This window comes from Centrocercus urophasianus, unplaced genomic scaffold (genome assembly GCF_019232065.1).
Source record: "Centrocercus urophasianus isolate 14NV4802_14NV808 unplaced genomic scaffold, USGS_Curo_1.0 seq_10, whole genome shotgun sequence".
In the NCBI taxonomy this organism is placed as follows: domain Eukaryota; kingdom Metazoa; phylum Chordata; class Aves; order Galliformes; family Phasianidae; genus Centrocercus; species Centrocercus urophasianus.
The window spans coordinates 38,692,965-38,712,561 of record NW_024884142.1 but is presented as its reverse complement, the minus strand read 5'-3'; the positions used below and the strand labels follow the sequence as shown (position 1 = coordinate 38,712,561).

At 41.2% G+C, this 19,597-nt stretch overlaps 1 protein-coding gene across 4 annotated transcripts in view; it reads left to right on the top strand.

Moving 5' to 3' along the window:
* FYN (FYN proto-oncogene, Src family tyrosine kinase) overlaps positions 1–19,597 on the top strand; it is a 127,848-nt gene that overhangs the window by 48,367 nt on the left and 59,884 nt on the right. For all 4 annotated transcript variants that reach the window (XM_042818987.1, XM_042818963.1, XM_042818977.1 and 1 more), the window contains exon 2: positions 5,314–5,383. The gene's annotated coding sequence lies outside the window, so the exon portion shown is untranslated. The remainder of the gene's footprint in view (positions 1–5,313; positions 5,384–19,597) is intronic.

Genomic DNA, 19,597 nt, shown 5'->3' with positions numbered 1-19,597 from the left:
CATTTGCCTTTGTTTATCCTGCTAGAAAGTTGAGAGAGAAAGAGGTAATATTATCATCATTACTGACCTGACAATATTAACTATCAGTAAGGAACGGAAGCTTTCTTTGGTATTTTAACATCCCAGGAAAAAGGAAGCCAAGCAGTATGGCAGTGAAGGACAAGCAGGATATAGGGGCTCACTGACAGCAGCATGTATTCTAAAGTCAATAGATCTGGTATGCAGGGAGATTTAACTGGTATAGAAAATAAACAGGTCAGCTTATGATCTTTAACAAAGTTTTGTACTTGTTTGTTTCTGTGTTTGTATTGTTGTTTTGTTGGATTTTTTGTTTGTTTATAAAACTAGAAAAAGTTTAAACAAAGCCTCTGTATTCTTGTAAAGCTTTTTTTCTCCTTTTTCCTGCTTCTTAGGTACTGCAAAACTGACCTTACGTCTGTTTGGTGAGTTCCTACTGCTCCAAACAGAAAGGGCAGCAGTTTGAAAGGTCTGGCGTTCATATAGCTGTGATTTTGGTGATGGGGACAACTGTTTTTGTTCTGAAAGTGCATGTTTTCTTTGGGCCTTTCTTAGGAAAGGGACCTGGTCATCCTTATTTATATCCCCCCATCTGCACAAAGCTATCAGGTAACTGCATGAGGCTTTAGAACCCCAGTGAGTTTTACATGACAGACACAGGATGCCTGCTCTTCTGTATAGCCATCATCTTCTTTCAAATCTTTTCAACTTTGCATGGCAGGAGGAATCACCAGATTTGTAATGTTCAAGCGTAGCAGTCTGGTAACACTGTTATGATTTCTTTTCCTCTGCTGAAACCCAGTGCTGTGCCTGTCCTGGCTGCTTCCTCCCACTCCCCTGATGCCGGCTGGGCTTCTTTGCGTCACACACTGTTCTCTGGGACCCTCCCTGAGTAATAAATAGGCTCAGGGTAACAGTGAGGCTTCTGTCCCCATGTAAGTGCAAGCCTATAAGCTTCCTTTAAACTTTAAACGTTTCATTGTTGGAAAGCTTTCAGATGTTCACAGGATAAGGGGTCTTTATATATAGCTGGCATTGCGTGGTAAAAGATTGCTTTATGTAAGCTAAGTTTAAGATGTGCAGTTCCTTTATAAACTCAGCATGCAGGAGATATTTTTTCCTTCTTGTGCTCAACGTTGCTTTCAGAGGGTTTTTAAATGGCTATTCATTTTTTTATATTTATAAGATAAAAAAAGTTTAAGGGAGAATATCAGGAAAATGCACCTCAGATAAAACCAAGCATGCATGATTCCGAGCATTTGTTCAGATGTGTCAGCAACCTCCTGCAGAGCTGAGTCCTCATCCTGCCCGATTAGGGGCACTCCAGGCTTTGCTACAATAGGGCCAGAGGAACTCACTGACTGGAATGATTCATGACCCAAAACCTACTTCGTGCGGTGTGTAGCATAATAAACACAAACTACATTAGAACAAATGAAGAGTATTGCTTGGTGCAGTAACCAAGTATTGCTTGGTGCAGTAACCAACATTTTCTTTACAAAGTGTATCCAGCTCTTTTATGGGTTACACAGCCTGATCCAACCATGTCCAATTGTAAACTGCTCTCCAGTGTGAAATCTTATGTCATCTTACCAATTGTTACCAAGTAAAATAGCCCAGCAACTAGAGATGTGTGGTTCTACTTGAGGTTTGAAAAGGCAGGAACAAAGGCATGTTACTAGTAAAAAACAGTCAGATGCTTATTATCTAGATTTCATTTTGTCTCTGAGTATCCCCAACAGAATTGCATCTTCTAGAATCCGTTTGAAAAACACTTAAGACTATTTATGATTTCAGCCAGTTGCTTCCTCCAGCTGGGTCAAGCTTGCGTGCAAGCTGTAACACCTCCAGTATGTACCAGACCAGAATCCTCCTGACTGTGCACTAAATCATGGCTTTATCTGTTTTATTTGACACTAAATTATTTTTGCTTTAATGGAAAGCAGGTTTCTTTTTTTTGGGCTCGTCTGAATTGTTCACCACAAACTTAATCCAAAGATCCTGGAAGTTGGTGGGTGTTAATAGAGTTTGGCATGTAAGCTTGGATTAAAAAAGTCATTACTGTGTCTACTGTCAGTGATTTCTCATTTGCCAGTAAGACTTAACTTTGATCCCAGTCTGAACTGACAATAACAAATTTGGAAACGGATGAGGATAAACAGAAGTTGGCTCTAAAGCAGGCAAGGTGAGGAAACCAAGTCTGCTGGTGACGTGATTCTCCTTACCACAATGTATTTCACAAAAGACTTTTCTCTGTACAAAAAAGCAACTTTTACACAAAACTGAATAAAAGCAACACTAGTATGTGTGCAACACTGAGGGAGGTGGGGCATGGGTTGTTTTTTATTTTCAATAAAAAAATTCCAATTTGTTGAAGCTGGTGCTGCTTACAGGAAATGGCTGTTCTTGGCAGACAGTAAGTGCAATCATCTCCCAAGACTGTTTTTTGTGGTGGTTGTTTGTTGTTGGGTTTTTTTTTTAGATGTTTCAAATAAAGTCTCTTCTTTGAGATTCAGAGCAATTTCTCACATCAATTGGTTTCCAAGTATTTTATGCCGTGCTGTTTAGGAGAAGATGCTTGGGCAGCTTTCATTTGAACAGCATCCTGCCTTGGCAGTGACGTAGGAGTCATAGCTTGGAGTGATCCTGTTGTAAGCATTTTGGGCTGGGATGGATAGCAAGCTGCAGCAACTTGCATATTGCTTAAATCTAATACTATTCCATTCACTGTGCTTTAAAACAGTCTCATTTCGGTTTTGCTTTTAGATGACAAGTGGAAGGGGAGTTCAATTGTGAGTTTCATCAGAAAAGATTTTCATCCTCAACACTTTTCCTTCATCATTTCTTCTTCCTTCCCCACTCTTCCACTGGGTGTGGTAACAAACCTAAACTTTTACTATATTCCATTCAGTTGGTGCCAGCAGCTTTTTGAATATTAGGTTATACCTCTGTACCCCCTAGCCAACCCTTCATAGTGAAGCAAATCAATGCATTTTATGGTAAATGCTTTCCGTTATAAGAACTGTTTGCAAAAATGGCCTTTTCCAGGAGATGTGTACTGTTCAATGAACAGTCACAGGGTTACTTCCAGGTTTTCTTTTTTCCCAAGCAGAGCGGAGAGAAGCTCTCTTCCATTAGTAATTCTGATCAGGCAAAGCTTTCGTTGCCTCTTTTATTTATTGTACTAATTAAAAAAAAGAAAAGAAAAGAAGAGAAAAAGCAAAATTAGTGCATCTCAAAGCCTGTATTCATTTATTTGCACCTTACGATTATATATATTACATATTATATAATTATATTGTATATATTATTATATTATATTATGCTGTATTGTCCAAAGCCAGTAAAGTCAGTCTCACTTTTCTGAGAAGTGATTGTCAAATTTTGGAGATAAGTGATATTATTCAAAGACCTCAAGAAAGAGAACTATTCCTTCTACATAGGCAGAAGGAAAATTTTCTCCGTGGGGAATTATCAAACCAGTCTCTTGGTGCAGAAGGAAATAATGAGCTAATCTGAAGCTGAGGTGCTATCGGTCTGTTTCAAACCCAGCTTGTCTCCTGTTTCCAACTTTTCTGCATGCAGATGCTGTCCAATTAGTTGGAAGGCAGAAGTAGTCTCTTGACTTGATTTTTGCTTTCTAGGCCAAATGCCTGGAAGCTAGGGAGGGAAATGGATGGCACTGGAATAATAACCACCTTCCCCAAGTCTGAGCAAAGCAGTTAAGACCCATCTTTTTTTCAGTGTTTTCATGTATTCTGCCAAGCTGTACAATAGCTCTTGGGGGAGGAGGAGTTGTGTTTTTTCCTTTATTCCTTGGTTTATCCAAGCTATTTGGTTTACATTTCTTTTTTTCAATCACTAAACTAAGAAAGCATGCAAGGAAGATGATGTTTTGTTTTGCACTTGTGTGATTAAAAATGTCTACTCCTACAGTCTTGCACAAAAGCCTCTTCTGAAGTTTCTACATTCTTTTATTCCTTTCTTTCCCCACCCTGAACTCTCCACCCAAAATGACATTTCAGCCTTACGAAATTGGAGGTCTGCTTTCTAACCGAGATTTAGAACAGTGTAGCCCAGTTGCCATAATTTAAATAAGACTTCTTGGGTTGTTCCTGAAGCATGACTTTATTTTCCTAGCTGCTTTTCATGCAACAAGGACCAGTAAAAGCAGTGTAAACTGAAGAGCCTCGCCTCTTCATTTCCTGCACAATGCTTACAGCATCCTTCAGGAAAGGCACTTCTGCAAAGATCTGCTGCTGCTGCAGCTGAGGCAGGTTTTCTCCATCAATAATGCAAGCCCCTAAGTCATCTGTGTATAGTTGTAAAGTTACTCATTCAGCGTTAATTTTACAGATGCCTCTCTCGTGGAAAATTCAGCTCTGTACTTGGGAGGGAATGGGAGTGTTTCTGAAAGCAGTTCAAGTTCAGTCTGACCTCACCAGTTTGGACATACACTGAAATGTGTGACCTTCTCCATTTGCTGCACGGTTATCATTCCCAGAGCTGAATACCAGCAAAATCACTGCTCCTCCATCTTCTAGGGACTTGCAAAATAAATGTTTTAACATCATTTTCAGGCTGTGCTCCGTGAGCTGTTCTTTCAAAGATTTTGCCTCAAGGAAAAATAAGGAGTAGCTGTCATTTGAAATTTACTCAGCGTTAGCTAAATGATGGCATTTGTCACTTCTGCTCTCCTTGTAATGAATAACAAGGAGGACTGGCCCTCACATGTGTCAAACTGGATACTGCGTTTTGTTAGTTCTTCTCCCTCTGTTGTTCTCTTAGAGAACAGGAGGCAATTAATATAGTCAAAAATGTAATGTGGCACAACCCCATCCCCCTTTTTTTTCCTTTGCGTAGTATTCCAACACAAAAACTGTCGAGAGCATTATGTGCATCACATTTTGAAAACATGTTGGTAAGGCAAACTCACTAGGAGACTGCAGGTTGGCCAATTCTTTGGGACCTGATCTAAAATAATTGGCATGTTTGCTTTACGCTGCAGCTTGTTTGATGTTGTTGACCTTGTATCCTTGGTGTCTGAAAAGCTGTCATGGCAGTGACATGTGTCTGAGCAGTCTGAAGGAATCCAGCAATTATTTTAATATTTTGCATAATACTGGTGGAATGTAACAATTCGTTGTGAGGGATCAAATCCAATTACCTCATTCCCTAAAACTGGAAAAAAGGTGGAAGTTTGGTGATAAATGCTAGCAGAGTGAGAAAGAAGTGTAACAATTTGTGACATTCTAGTCGCTAATTTTTTTCTTTCCCTTTCTCATTTTTTTGCAGGGCATGTTTTCGAGCCATTTTTGAGGAGATGTGGTGAATGTAAACTTGCTCTCTTGGGAGCGAAATTCTGGTAAGTGCTGCAGTCTTGATGAGTTTTGGCTTTCAATGAAAGTTTCAGAAATATTATGTTAGCTTTTATTTTAGTTTAATTTTTTTTACTCGATGGGAAATGCAGCTCACAAAGCTGCAGTTGATTACATGTATTTTTTTTCCTTTGGTATGGAGACACACAGTATGAGAAGCACTGACAGAAAGCAGCATGCTGGGCCTCAAGGCAAGGAATGCAGTTTCATTTGCTCCTGTGGCATCTGCTTATTGTGTTTGTAGCTGTTACATTCAGCTGAGGAGTGGCTGAAAACTAGTAGAAGAAACACAAAGCCTAATTGTAAAACAAGGGGAACAAAAAGCATGCTAGAGGTAAGAAACATGAGCAGCAACAGTGATGCAGAGGGAGCACTGGGGATGTCTAGTCAGTGTGAAATCTTTCCATCCAATCCCACAGACTCCACATGGAGCTAGAAGGATTTGCTCATTACTGTGACATAAGGAGGTAGTCAATACTCCTGTGTGATGCACCAGGTTTCCCATTCCTCCTTTCCATTTCTTGTGACAGGCTTTGCTGCTTCTGATTGTTCCACGCACACTTCTAGAGACAACGGCTTCCTACAGGTTGATGTGGGCTGCAGTGGGAGTGTGGCATGTTGTATACAGCATAGCTGTGTTCCTGAGTTATGCCACTGTGAGAAGAAGGGAGGCATCAAAGAGTGGAAGATAATTAGTGACATGCCCCAACTGGAGGGGAGTAATCCTGAGAAAACTCTTTGTAGCTTTCTCTTTCTCTATCCAGTCAAACATAAAAAAATAATAATAATCCCAGCAACAAGCAAAAACAAAACAAAACAAAGCAGCAGATCCCCAGTGGTTTGTAGACTTACCTTGCTTTTCCCTCTCAGAGACTCAGTGTATGCAACTGTTGCTGGTACCTGTTGATCACTGGCAGCCTTGGAAAAAAATTGCCAGCAGAAGGTTGTGTCCCTTTTTTCCCTTGGCCAAGAAGAGTGTTGTACTAGAATTTTTTTTTAGCCAATGTGTGCAGATTGCAGATGAAAACCAGCTTATTCTCCATTGGCAAAGGACTTCAGAGTAAGATAGCCTGCAGGGGTAGAAAACCCAAAATCAAAGACTGGCTCTATGAGAACACTTGTTCCTTTCTTCCATTTAAAAAAGAAATAACAGATGTTGTTACATCATACAGAAGAATCTGGATTAACTAGCAGATGTTTAAATGTAGATCATTTAGCCTTCTGCAGAAAGTATAGTCTTCAAGTGAAGAAAAAATGAAATGATTAAGATCAAAATTTAAAAAAAAAATCTTCCAAATGCTTGAAAAGTCCTCTACAGCTATACCTGAGCAAACCATGCTTCCATTCTTTTAAGTAATTTTCTCTCTACTTGTATGCCCAAAGATGAGCTATAGACCAGTTGCGTGAACTCACATCACATGAGATTTTGTGCTTCTTCTGTTGCTGCAAGAGAAGATCTGTATCTAGTTTGCTTTTTGATGATAGCTACTGTAAGTTGTCTGATGTCCTTGCATATTGGGTGATCTTTGTGTGACATGTGACAAAGCTGTTGTGCTCATAGATCAATGAGCAGCATCGTAATGCAAAAATAGCATTGCTGTGTAACACAAAGGAAAATAAGGTTGTGGGCAGACATGGTAGTGAGATTGTTATGTTTAAATTTCCCTTCAAAATTGCATCAGTGATCTAGGCCCAGTGAAATAACATAGTTCAAGAGCAGCAAGAGGAAAGAGATTAAGAAACGCATTCATTGGAACGAGAACAATTTTGGTTGGAAGAAACTGCTGTGTGCCATCTTGCCCCCTTGAAGCAGATCCTATTAGATCAAGTTGGTCAGGGCCTTGATTTTCAACATTCAGGTGGGCTCAAGGATGGAGGCCTCTCTGGGCACCTGTTCCTGTGTCTGACAGTCCTCAGAGTGAAAATGTACTTCCTTGTTGCTTCTTCTCATTGTTATCACTCTCTGTTGATCAATGTGTAGCTTGCATCTTCTCTGCCTGTGAGAGAGGAGTTTTGCTGAAGGATCTTCCAGCCCCAGATCAGGGAAGCTGCATCCTGTGGCTCCAAAGAAATAAGGTGTCACATGGATGCAGTAGACTTGTTAGTGGGGGTAAAAATGCAGTCTGGTTCATTGAGGATCTACTTGCACAATGTTGTTCAACCTTTAGTTCATGGTCAGACTTGGGGAGCGTGGATGCTGACTTCTCTGAATCTCAAAACCAAGGAAAGTGGTACTCCTGAAAACTTCTTAACTTCTTGTTCAGAGGTAGAACCCAATAAAAAGACACTGTTCTCACTGCTGGTTTGTATACATTCTAGAATTTCTTTGAGCCAGTTTGGAGCTCACTTTGTGGCACTTCATGCTCCAGGATTTTGCACAATAATTTAATATTGTTTTCCTGGAGCCATTATAATATATAAACAGACTCTGCAAACTTTGCTTGTTTTCACAGCTGTTCCTTCCCCTCTTCCCACTTCAAATTGTTTGCAAAATCTCATTTTGAGGAAGAATAATCAGGTATCAGTTTCTGGTCTGTAAGGATCTCTGAAACATCTCTGTCCCCACTGTTAGTTTGCCTATGGCAAGGAAAGAGTTTTGTCTGGTCTCTGTCCATAACCCACTAAATCCAGGAAGGTCTGGACACTAAGAGAACACTTTGAATTTATCCTGACATAGTAGCTAAGCTCAGAGGCACAGAGGTCACTCACTCATCTTGGATCAAAGTCCTAGAAAGGGTCATACAGCCTCCAGCTCAGAACTTCATAATGGATTTAGGAGCTGATCAGAGAAGTACACGAGTGCTTTGAGGGAAATCTTGATTAATTTAAAACTCACTCAGCTAAGCTGATGGTATCTTCCTGAGCAGTGTGAGCAGAGACCTCTTTTGATGAGATTTCTGTAAAGCAGCCTTGTGGATGTCTGAGCAAATGCTGCTTGGCACTTAGGTGTTTGACCCATGTGGTATTGAACATGATCTTTGGTGGGAGGTCACTGAATGGCCTTCTCTCCATAATATAAAACACTGACACAACTGCAAGGAGTCCCAAGAAGCACAACTGAAGTACAAAAGAAAACTTTGGAGTGATCTGTGTTTTAGTTTTTTCCCTTATTCTTTGCAAGTCTGAATGCCCTTTGAAACTCAGGCTTTTAGTAAGATTTTCTTGCATGTCTGAGCATGGCTTATTCTGTACCATGTGGTGTTTTGTCCCTGTTCATCTAGGTTCTGTGGTTGGTTATATCATTTAAAAATCTGGATTTTAGTTGCTAAGATCTCCTCTAGTGCTTTGGGTTGCCTTTTTTTTTTTTTTTGCCCATTAAGGACAATCAGATTCCTCTTAGCAGATAGTGCTTGCTTTGATTTTTAGAAATAATATTAAAACAAATTCTCAGTAACTTGTTGCATACTAAGTTTGATTACCTTTAGAAAAGAAATGTTGTGTTCCTCTGTAGGTTCCTGCGTCTCTGATCTCCATGGCATGATTATTGACATCTGTGGTCAAATGTCAAAACTGACATTTTGACTACCAAAAAGAGTACAGAATTTCTCATGGTGATTTTTCTTCCTTGTCAGGCTTCTGACATAAAGTATTATAGATCGACTATGAGTTATTTGCTGAGAGCTTGGAATATGCACTTTGTGCAAAAACAAGCCGCCATAACTTTTTTACCTGACTTCTGCCACAGCCACAAGAGGCCAGAATCATTAGCTGTTCTTTGTTATTATGGATGACCTGGCATGTTTTGGTACTATTTCCAGTACCTTTTAGTTTTCCAGAGTCATTAATTTGGGCGCTGATGCACCTCTTGATGTGCTTCTGTTGTGAAATTTCATTATTTCTTCCTGTGGGCTGAAGATTATTATGCATCCTTAGGAAGGAAAGTGTGTGGAAACTCTTGAGCATTAAATTATGTTGGATTTTACTACAATTTGCAATGCTATGCTTGTAATTCCTTCAATTTTAGCCTGTTTCTTATCTTCCAGTCAACCCCATCTGAAAGATGTGCATGTTAGTGCTGGCTGTGCACTGCACCTCTCCAGACTGAATTGGGTTGGATTTAGCCTGCTATCGTAATATAGGGAAGTGTTGTCATACTTACGTGCAAGATAACTTCACTCAGGGAAGCTGCAGCTCAGCCTTTGGCAGCAGAGAACTTTGTGTCTCAGCCTCTCTCATGCGTTCTCCTAAGTGTTTTCCAAAGCTCACTCTCAAGTCTCATGCAGTCACAGAATCATTAAGATTGGAAAAGACCTCTGAGGTCACCTACTCCTACTGTCAAGTCATCCCCATCATGCCAACTAACCACGTCCCTCAGTGTCACATCTCCACATTTCTTGAACACCTCCAGGGATGGTGACTCCACCACCTCTCTGGGCAGCCTGTGCCACTGCCCCACCACTCTTTCTGAGAAGAAACTGTTCCTAACATTCAATGTGAACCTCCCCCAGTGTAACTTAAGGCCATTCCCTCACATCCTTCAGTTTAGCTGTTGGGTTTTGTTTTGGGCTGAACTTGAGACAGTCCAAATAGGATTGATCTGTGGGCCACTTGTCTGGACGATCCTTCTGCCTTATCCACTGGATAAGAGATAAGGAAGGACTGGTTGGAAAGCAATTGGAGTAGAGTGCTACATTCTGCTGCACTTCCTGGCTTTCTGAGCTGGCTGAGTGACAGAAATCTTTGAATCATAATGTTACAGTATCTTGAAGATTCATGATGGAATTTTGCAAGTGATAAACTGTTTTGTTTGCTTTTTTAAAATTCAAGATAACAAACTCTCCAAATGCTCTGCTGAAAGAAGAGCATTAAATTTGCAAGTTCACATGTTTGCTTTAGGGAATGTTGCATCAACTTTGCTCTTTTCAGTGCGTGCTTCAGGGTATTTTTGTCACTGTTCACTTGATACAAAAACTCCTGTTCCATCACATTTGCCTGTCCTTATACTTTCTGTTCCCCACCCTGTGGAAAACCAAATAGAATGGCTATGTAATGCACCACAGGGGTCACTGCCATCCAGCCTGTCAGTGTTTGGATTCTGTCGGATTCAGATACAGAGCAGACTTGCACCTGTTCTCATATCCAGCTCGTACCCGACTCATACCATTACTGAAGTGTAGGTGCAGCTTCCAGCAGAATGGTCACACCGACCTGGTAGCAGGATTATAGAGTTTGTCTCCAGTTGCCAGGAAATGTCACCTCTCCAGTGAGCCCACACAAATGGAGATTTATTTCTTCAAGGGTCAGTAATTCATTAGTTGTTGTTGGTTTTTTTTCGGAGGTTGGTAGTTTGGTCATGCTTAGGAGTTTTTTGCAGAGATCAAAATCCAAAGATTTTGCCTTGCCAGCATACAAGTTTTTCGTCCAAATCACAAAACCTCTCAAGCTGTTCATGGGCTGACCAGGGGCTTTTAGCATGAACAAATCACTCCAATTTCCCATGCCTTGTTTCAGGACTAGCTTGAAAAAATTAGGCTGAAGTCATGCCAAAAATCCAAAATGGCAACAAAGAAAGGAAAAAAATCTCACAGCAAACATCCAGCATGGAGAAGACTGCCAAAGCTGGAAGCTGTTTGTTCCAAGTTTATAATCAGGCAGCAACGGGGTCTTAGTAGGTAACGTCACCACCATGCAGCAATCTGTGGGAGAGGCAGGGTGTGGGATCTGCATGGTGTACAGTGCAGTGCAGTGTGTGGACTGGGCACAGGATTATGGGGACCAGAGAGTGTGATTTCTGGGCAGCAGATACAGCAGTAGCTGTGAGACTGCATGTTGCAGTACTAAATACATCTACAAATAGAGTCCAAGTTGGCTGGATAGGATTAAATTTCCCCTTCCTGACACAAATGTGCTGTTTTACCAACTTATTTTTAGGGTTTATTTTCTGAAATCTGGGAGGAAAGGGGCAGTTGATGTAATTCTCTCGACATTAATTCTGTCTCATCAATACTTCATGGATTTAATAGATTTTAGGGCTAAAATCATTTGAGAGATCATTTTATCAATCAAATATGTCAGCGGCTGCTGAAGCTAAATGGAGGACAGAAAACATCGGGGTGTAGTGTAGGGTGCTGAAGTATCCAGAAGGTATAATTACTATGGGGTTTGTTGCTATGTGCCTTTTGCAAAACTTCACGTTGGGCACTAAATACTTTGCATAGAGGCAATTTACCCTTCTTCAGTAAGAGGTCCCAAGACATAAGTGTCTTTACCACCTCGCAGCATGAGCACACTGCTGCAGTTCTACATTTCCCTCTTGTTTAAATGCTTCTGTGGTATGAAGGCAATGAAACTGCATGTGAAAGAGCATGAAGAAGCAGTGAGATCTCACTGTAGATTACCAAAGCTGAGTATTTTTGCACATGGAGTTATTTATATTAATCAGTTTGCTGAGCTCAAAGATAAAAGGAAGCCTGGGAAGCAATCCAGGTGCTCAGAGGTGGGGAGTCTCCTGCTCTATGTGTCACGCTCTGTCAGCCCCGCGGAAGGCGCTGTCAGAGCTCTCTGAGTCATCCTGCAGCATCCCTGCTGCCAGCAGTGAGCAGCACAGGGAGCTCCGGGACTCCAGGAAAGCCAGCTCCTCCCAAGACACGTTATCAGGGAAACCACTGGTTAGAAAATACCTATTTTTAGACAGTATCCATGAGCTGAAATTCATAAAAAGTTTGTGTTTATGCTGTATCATCCTGAAAACCTCGGAGCTATCAGAGCTTTCTGCCGCCTTCCAATAAAGGATGTTTTGTCCTCGTGACCTTTATACCTATGCTGTGCCCACATACAAGGATCTATCTAATACAGCAAGCCATACTGCTCCTGTTGTTTTTAGGGAAGAGAGAATAATAAAAGATTCAACTGTGTAAATGTCATTCCTACCCAGCTATCTAGTACTATGAGACAGGGAGAAGTCTGCTTTGAAATTTTCCCTCCAGCAAAAGCTTGAAAAGCCTTGAAGATTGTGTGCAGCCTTGATCATGTCGTGCAGCAGCTGTAGTGAGAAATACAAAAGCTATTAGGGTCAGTCTGTGAGGGTTTTGAATAGTGTTCAGAGAGGTGAGAATCCTGCCTTTCTGCTATTATGAGGTGGTATCCTGTAATCCTGTAACAACCATACTGATGTAGGCCTTGCATTGTTTTGCTGGTTTTTTTTTTAACTAACTGTATTCTTCACTGAATTTAAGTTGCACAAGAATCATAACAACCCCAACCAGCAAATATAAGTGGCACAAGACTCTTTAGGTTCTTTACAGAATTACTAGTTAAAAAGCATATATATGGCTTGGATGTGACCTGAAACTTCAGTTCACTGCTTTGGTCTTTGGTTCATGAATTTTCTCGTTCATGCAGTTAAGGTGCTACTTAGAGAGAAGATGGCCTGGAAAGAAACTTCCACTTCCCTTGGTAAACATGAGTCATTTCTCATCCTCTTTTGTCATTTGTTAAAAGTTTTGTCTTTTTTCAGTGGGTGAGCTGTAATTGAACCAAATCATCAGTTTAGGAAAGTTTTCATTTAGCTATGATATTTGTTGTAGAATATGGCATTTAGGAATTGTCCATTTTTGCCCCACAGCTAATTCCACATTATTAAGACACCAGTCTCCCTGTGCACACCATTTACTATCGTAATCCCTTTATCCCCCTTTTCTTCCCATTTATATCACTTGGTGAGTTCAAACAATTTTGGTTTTTTTTTTCCTCTAAGGTAGAGGCTGATAGAAGACCCAGTACTGCTCTATCTGTATCTATCTCCAAATATATCTGTAGACATAGAGAAAATATAGAGACTGACAACTGATAGATCCTGCAGTCTTCTCATTGTTTTCTACCATGGTGATCATGCCAAATCTGTCAAAACACAGAGAAACCAATCTGCATATGATGGAAGTGGCTTTTTTTTGTTCTCTGGGAACACCATGCAACATGTACAGCCCTATTTTTAAGGCATCCCCTATAACCATTTTGTTACATGCTACATATCTTTCCAGGAGCCCAAGATTATTACATTTGCTTTTTAAAAAGTTTTGCTCTTGAGTTTTGCCCTTTGAATTACTGTAATTACATAGGGAGGCTTAGTTTGAGTCTAACCATCAGTTTTCCTGTATGTCATTAGAAGTTGTTAGAGGATCAGCATGCACAGCTGTAAATGACAGGATATATCTTCCTTGTCTTTTCTGAATTAGACTGTCTATAAGGGCAAGTGCTTCAGAAGAGAGTGAGCACTGTTCTAAATTAACATAGCAGAAGGAAAGCTACGGCTCATGGCTTGGAAAGAGCCACTTCATGTGGCTCATGCCTACTGAAAGATCTGACATCCTGCCTGTGATCTCACCTACAGCAATGTCCTGAAGGTCTACATGCAGTTAATATGTGTTAGATGTCCCACCTTGCAGGCATCCCAGCAGGCAAGTGTTGGACAGGGCTCTGGGTCACAGGGACTCAACTTCCCAGGAGGGAGGTCAGAGCCATGCACAGGTAGGTGTGCTTGGGAAGAACTCACACCCAGGGAAATTTCAGTCTTTGCCTTTCCCGTGCAGCTCAGGTCTCCACATTTGCAACTGGGCTTAGGTGTGCTTTTATGCAAGTGAGATTTGGGTGAATTTATGTAAGAATTCCGTTTTAAATTTTAGGGGAAATGGAGATTGTTAATCCTGTGTTACCAGACCACTTTTACAGCACCTTTAAGGTGCCAGCAATCTAAAGAAATGTGTGTTTTCCCTTAAAGGCATATATTAGAGGCATCACTGAAAGTCCCATGTACCACAGAGGACATAAAAAAAAAGGCACAGTAGTTTCTAGTTGTATTTTAGATTTAAAAAAATAAATTCCTAAGCCATGACTTTTAACCACCTCTTGTTCTCTAGGAAAGCTCCTCACAGACACAATGAGAGACCAATACCGGGCAAGCCTACTGACTTGGTACAGCAAGAGTTGTAAGGGTGCTGCTGTGTAGAGAATTTTTGCATCAAATTATCACTACTGCTTCACTCTGCTGCAACCAGCAATCCTCAATTTATTTTTCCTGGAATATTTATTTTCTTTTAGATTACACCCATGAATATATTCAGTGTCTTGCTCTCCTTTTTCCTTTGTATCTTTTATGTCTGCGATATATTCCAGAAGCTTTATGGTGTAGCTTTAGATTCTTCTGGGTTGCAGATGTTTCTACATGTCACCTAGACACAAGCTCTCCTTATTTAAAAATAAATAAAATAAAAAACAACGCAAAACTATTTTCAGTTCAGTGGTGGGGGAAGAGGAAGGTGCCCTAGGCACCGCTGGTGATTAGTTGTATTGTTTCTTCAGGTTGATAACTAGCTCTGGTAGAAATCTATTCTTTGATGGACAGTTCTCTAATGATACTGGACAGGGAGAGCAGAAAATGTAATATGCTCTGCAAGTCGGTGTTAGGTGAAGCACCAGAAATCTGAAATTCTGAGATAAATCCCCTTGGAGCTCGCTTTGTCTGCTCATGACTTTCCCTTTCTGGTATTTAACCAGTTTGAATCCAGGTCATCTATCGTAGACTAATCTATGTCAGTAGAGTGGTGAAGTGTGAAGGGAGCTTTTTCCTTCTTTCTTCCTCTCTCACCCAGAACACATAAGCAAAAGGAGGAGAAAAGGAAATTGAAATCATGGCAGTCCACACAACACGTCAAAGCAGCTGCTGGTAACAGTGCTGATAGGAAGCTGTTCTCAGTCAGTTTGGCAAAACATAAGCTAGCAAAGGTTCCATCAGTGTACTTCTATAGTTACTCGGTAGGCAATGCAGTGTATTTGTTGTGCTAATAAGCTTGACTGTAGCTTTAAAAGGTCCAGCAATCTCCAATTAAACTTTCTGTAATTTACAGAAGTAATTCTTTCTGATGTTGTATGCTGTTCCTCTACGAGGATATGGAAAAATCCAAGTCATCACAATTCACTTGTTACACTTTATAGATGTTGCTCATCCTATGCGTAAAAAAAATTTTTTGAGAAACAGAATTCTTGAATGGAGCGCAGTTAAATCATTTTCAAAGGCTTTTTAAAGTGTCAGCTATGGCTTGCAAGTAGCAGAGACTGGTGCTGCAGATTATTTAAATCTGTGTGACATCATCAGGGGATAATTTAAAAACCCCACTTATTATGTAAATGTATTCAGTCACCAGTAGAAAGCTTATATATGTGAGAAATCATACTTTTGTGCTCTTTAAGTCATCTCACCTGCATTCTGTTTGTTCTCGGTGAAATACAGCATCTGATTATGACTTGGAGTCTCTCCAGAGAGCTCATCTCCAAATTGCTGCCGTGATTTACAGTAACAGCCTTATGAAGCTTCTTGAACCTTTCAGAGCTTCCTGCTTCTTTGTTGGTCTTTTTAGGCCTAACATAATTTTAAATACTTCTTAGTGATTAGATTAGGCACAAGCAATTTCCTTGTAAAATTGCCTGAGCAGATCCTTTGGTAAGAGGTAATAACCTTGTTGTGGCTCAATAGGGTTTGGCAGGATAATTAAAATTGGCTACAGTGCGGCAAATAGGCATGCAGTAAAACCCTGCAGATCTGCTCAGAGGCTTGGTTGGGTTTCCATATATGTAGGTTTGCTCATGACCATATGTCTTCTAATTATGGTTTCCACTGCAATCTACACATTGCTCTAGAAAATCTTAGCTAATCAGTACGCTGAATGATAAAACACTTGTATCACTTACCTCGTAACTGCTCCAGCATTAGATGGATTTGTGTTGATTTGTGCCTTGGGTGTTTGTGTTAAAACCTTTCTAATCCCTGAATGTTTAGGACTTTTTTTAAAGATAGAGGAAAGAGAGAAGAGCTTAAGATTTCACACAAATCAAGAATCACCTTGTGAGGATCTTTCCAGATAAGCCTGAGATTTGTACAAAATTGATGACTGCTTTTTCATGCAGGGCCTATATTGATTTTATGCTGCATGACACATCTTGCTAGGTCTCTGTGCAAAACAACCCATGCCAGCCTCCTGACCCTTCCCTGACAACCTCATCACTTTCCAGCTGAATGTGCCCTGTCCCCCTGCAGCTATTGCTGCAAATATGAATGTACCTTCCAAAATTGTTTCTTGAGCTTCATTTCACACAGCACAGGGATAACAGAGTGTCGCTGTCTGCACAAAGGCATACACATACATTTCCAACCAGCAGTCAGATTGATCAAAAATACCTCTGGGTAATTAGCACTGTGTATATAGTTAATCGATTTCAGATTAAATGCCACCAGCACTGGCAAAAGGTCATGCTAGGTTTGTTACTGCTTTGAGAAACCCCTGTTTTAGTGTGAGCTGTCTCTGGAAACAGGTATTGTCTTTGTGCACTGCCTGGGACAAAAGAGGAGCAGGGGCTGCAGATTTTGCAAATGGATCTGTAATGTTATTATCATATTTTAACATATTTTATCTTGGTTTTACTGTGTTGATTTTAAGTAGGTAGCCCTTCAACATATAAGGAGGCAGGTCAATCTTCTTAAGCCCTGGGTAGAAACAGCACCTCGTCTTTGGTTTCCCAGCTCATCGTTCTCATTATTAGACGATTCTGCCTCCTAGGCAGACAGATTACTTCATACTTTCATTCATTAATGATTTATCGGATGGCTCCTCCCCTGAAGGCTCATCCCTCCTCTCTGCACAGCCCACAGGCAGGCAGCCAGCTGCGTGCAGCTGCCAGATGGCACAGGCCCAGCTGGGGCTCAAGCTGCCGTCCTGCCCTCCTCCCCAGCTGCTCCCTCACCTGCATGCTCCTGAGGCCTTCCATTGCACCAAGTCCCTGAAATCCCTGTGTTCTCCTACCCTTTCTCTCCAACCTGTTAGCTTATTGTGCTTTTACTACCTGTAAATTTTTTTTATTATTATTTTCCTTAAGTGAGAGAAATGAGGTTACCTCCTGTGTAAAGCAGAGCTATGCTTTTATTATGGAAATTGTTGGTGGACCCTTCCGGAGCACTGGATGTTTTGGTGGCAGGGTGTGCTCCATGGTGACTTACATTTTAGTCCCAGGTAGAATTAGTCAAGAAGAAGGAGCGCCAGGAAAAAAAAAAAGAAAGAACTTTCTGAACAGGAAGGTGTGGGTTGTCTTTAATTTCAGGTTTTGCTATCAGGTTCTTGGCACAACAGCTCTTTTGAAATCCTTTTCCAGTTGTCTGTGTGAGAGAGTGATTTTTATCACATCACTAAAGATGAACTCTCTTCTTGTTCTACTCTCTGCTGTCAGAAACTGGTTGTGCTCTGAGGCCTGGGAAAGGGAGTCCAAATGAAATCTCATGATGAAAGGGAAGAGGTCCAGAATTGCTTACCACTCTCCAGCTTGTCCACCGCAGGCGGGTTGTGAATGAGTACAGCGGGAGAACAAGGGTTGTAGAACAGAAGCAAAATATAACCGAGGAGAGGAAAAGGAATAAATGAAACTCCCTTGAGTCTTTTACACAGGAATGTATACATCTTAATCTACTCTTGGCAAGTGGTGATTGATAACTGATTTTCTCTTCCCTCTCCCACACCCTCCCAGCATCTGCAGAAAGGACATATGACAGGAATAATAAATCTAATTATTTTAGCAGGCCACAATGGAAATTATGAATTAAAGATGCAATGGGCGCCTCAGTAGGCAGAAATGGACTGTTCCAAAGATGCCTAAAATACCCACATTGTTTTCAAGAAATTCCTGAATTGTGTGAGTCCCTCCGTGTATCCCTTTGGAACAACGCTTTGGGTAAATCAGCATAAAGGGTGTCAGACTGAGGAGCCTCATTACTCCTACAGCTTCAGGACAGCCAGAGCCTGCTACTGAGGGAAGCTCAGGCTTTCGGGTGAGTCTGAGTCTAAATCCGACTGGAATTCTCTCTGCTCTGGGTCTCTGAGCCAGAGCTTTACACTGCTGCTGTAAGAAGAGAGCTAGAAGAGGGGAATTCAGGCTACGACACATAATAGGTTAGCTGTTCTGTTGTGTGCTGCAGGACTAATCAATTTGAATGCCTTTGGCTTCGGATGGGAGCGAGGTGGGTGAGAACAGTAGGCGTCTGTGTTTTGAACAGGCAGGTGTCTGAAAACCAGTGTGAGCTCTGAGGGAGAAGAGGCTCTTGCTGCTCCTCAGAGGCTTCCCAGTACCAGCCGAGCAGGCCGTGAGGCTCCAGGGTGCCAAGTGGGAGGCCATGGCATGGCTGTTCACATGCAGGCTGAGAAAAGAGGCCATTGTGTGGTGATTTGGGACAGAACAAGGGAAACCAAGAAAAAACCTACAAGTAACTACTTATTTCAAGGGGTAGCTTGTGAGCAGAGCATGGATTTGGGACATGGATTCCATGCATCCCCGGGCCAAGGGCATGGCCCATCAGTTGCAGCAAGACTGATTCACTCCAGATTACAGATGAGAACAGCACTTGAGCTGGAGAAGGCACTTCCAAGCATTAGCAGGTGTGTCAGAACTCCTTCAGGCTCTCTCTACAAACTGTCAAATATGCACATCAACAGAATGAAGGGTTTGTTTGTACTGGGAGATTGCCATCAGTAAAGCCAAGTGTATGTTTATAACATCTTGACCACTTCATAACAATTTTCCACACATGCGGTGCATTATTACCTTTCCTGCACAGCATGCATTAAGTGTGCAAGACGTTGGTGCAGCATAAAGAGTTTGCATTGAATTTCCACGTAGTGCTAACTGCCTGTGGTAAACCACTGCTCACCAAGAGGCTCTTCAGTTTTTCTTCACATCTTCGTGGCTTTACCACTCGCATTAGAACATAGAAAAGCAAGAATTTGAACCATACGGTTTCCCTGCAAAATGTGTACGTTACTTTTGTTACATTACTGAGTTGTTGCATTTGTCTCTAGTTTTTAGAAGGAAAGAGTTACTAATTGAGCAAGGGTTTTTTTTTCTTACATTTAAATAATGTTTCCTATATTTTACTTTTTGCCTGTTGATTCTCTCTCGCTGGACACCACTGAGATGGCTTGCCTTGTCTTTGTTGCTGCCTCTCATTGGGCATTTATACTTACTGATCAGATCCCCCTGAGCTTTCTCTTGTCCAGGCTCACATGGTCCCAGCTCTCAGCCTTTCTTCATATGATAGATGCTTAAATCTTGTAACTATCTCTGTCACCCACTGTTGGACTCACTCCAGTAAGTCTGTGTGTATTCTGTACTGGGAAGCCCCATATTCGATCCAGCACTCCATAACTGTCTCAGCAGTGCTGAATAAA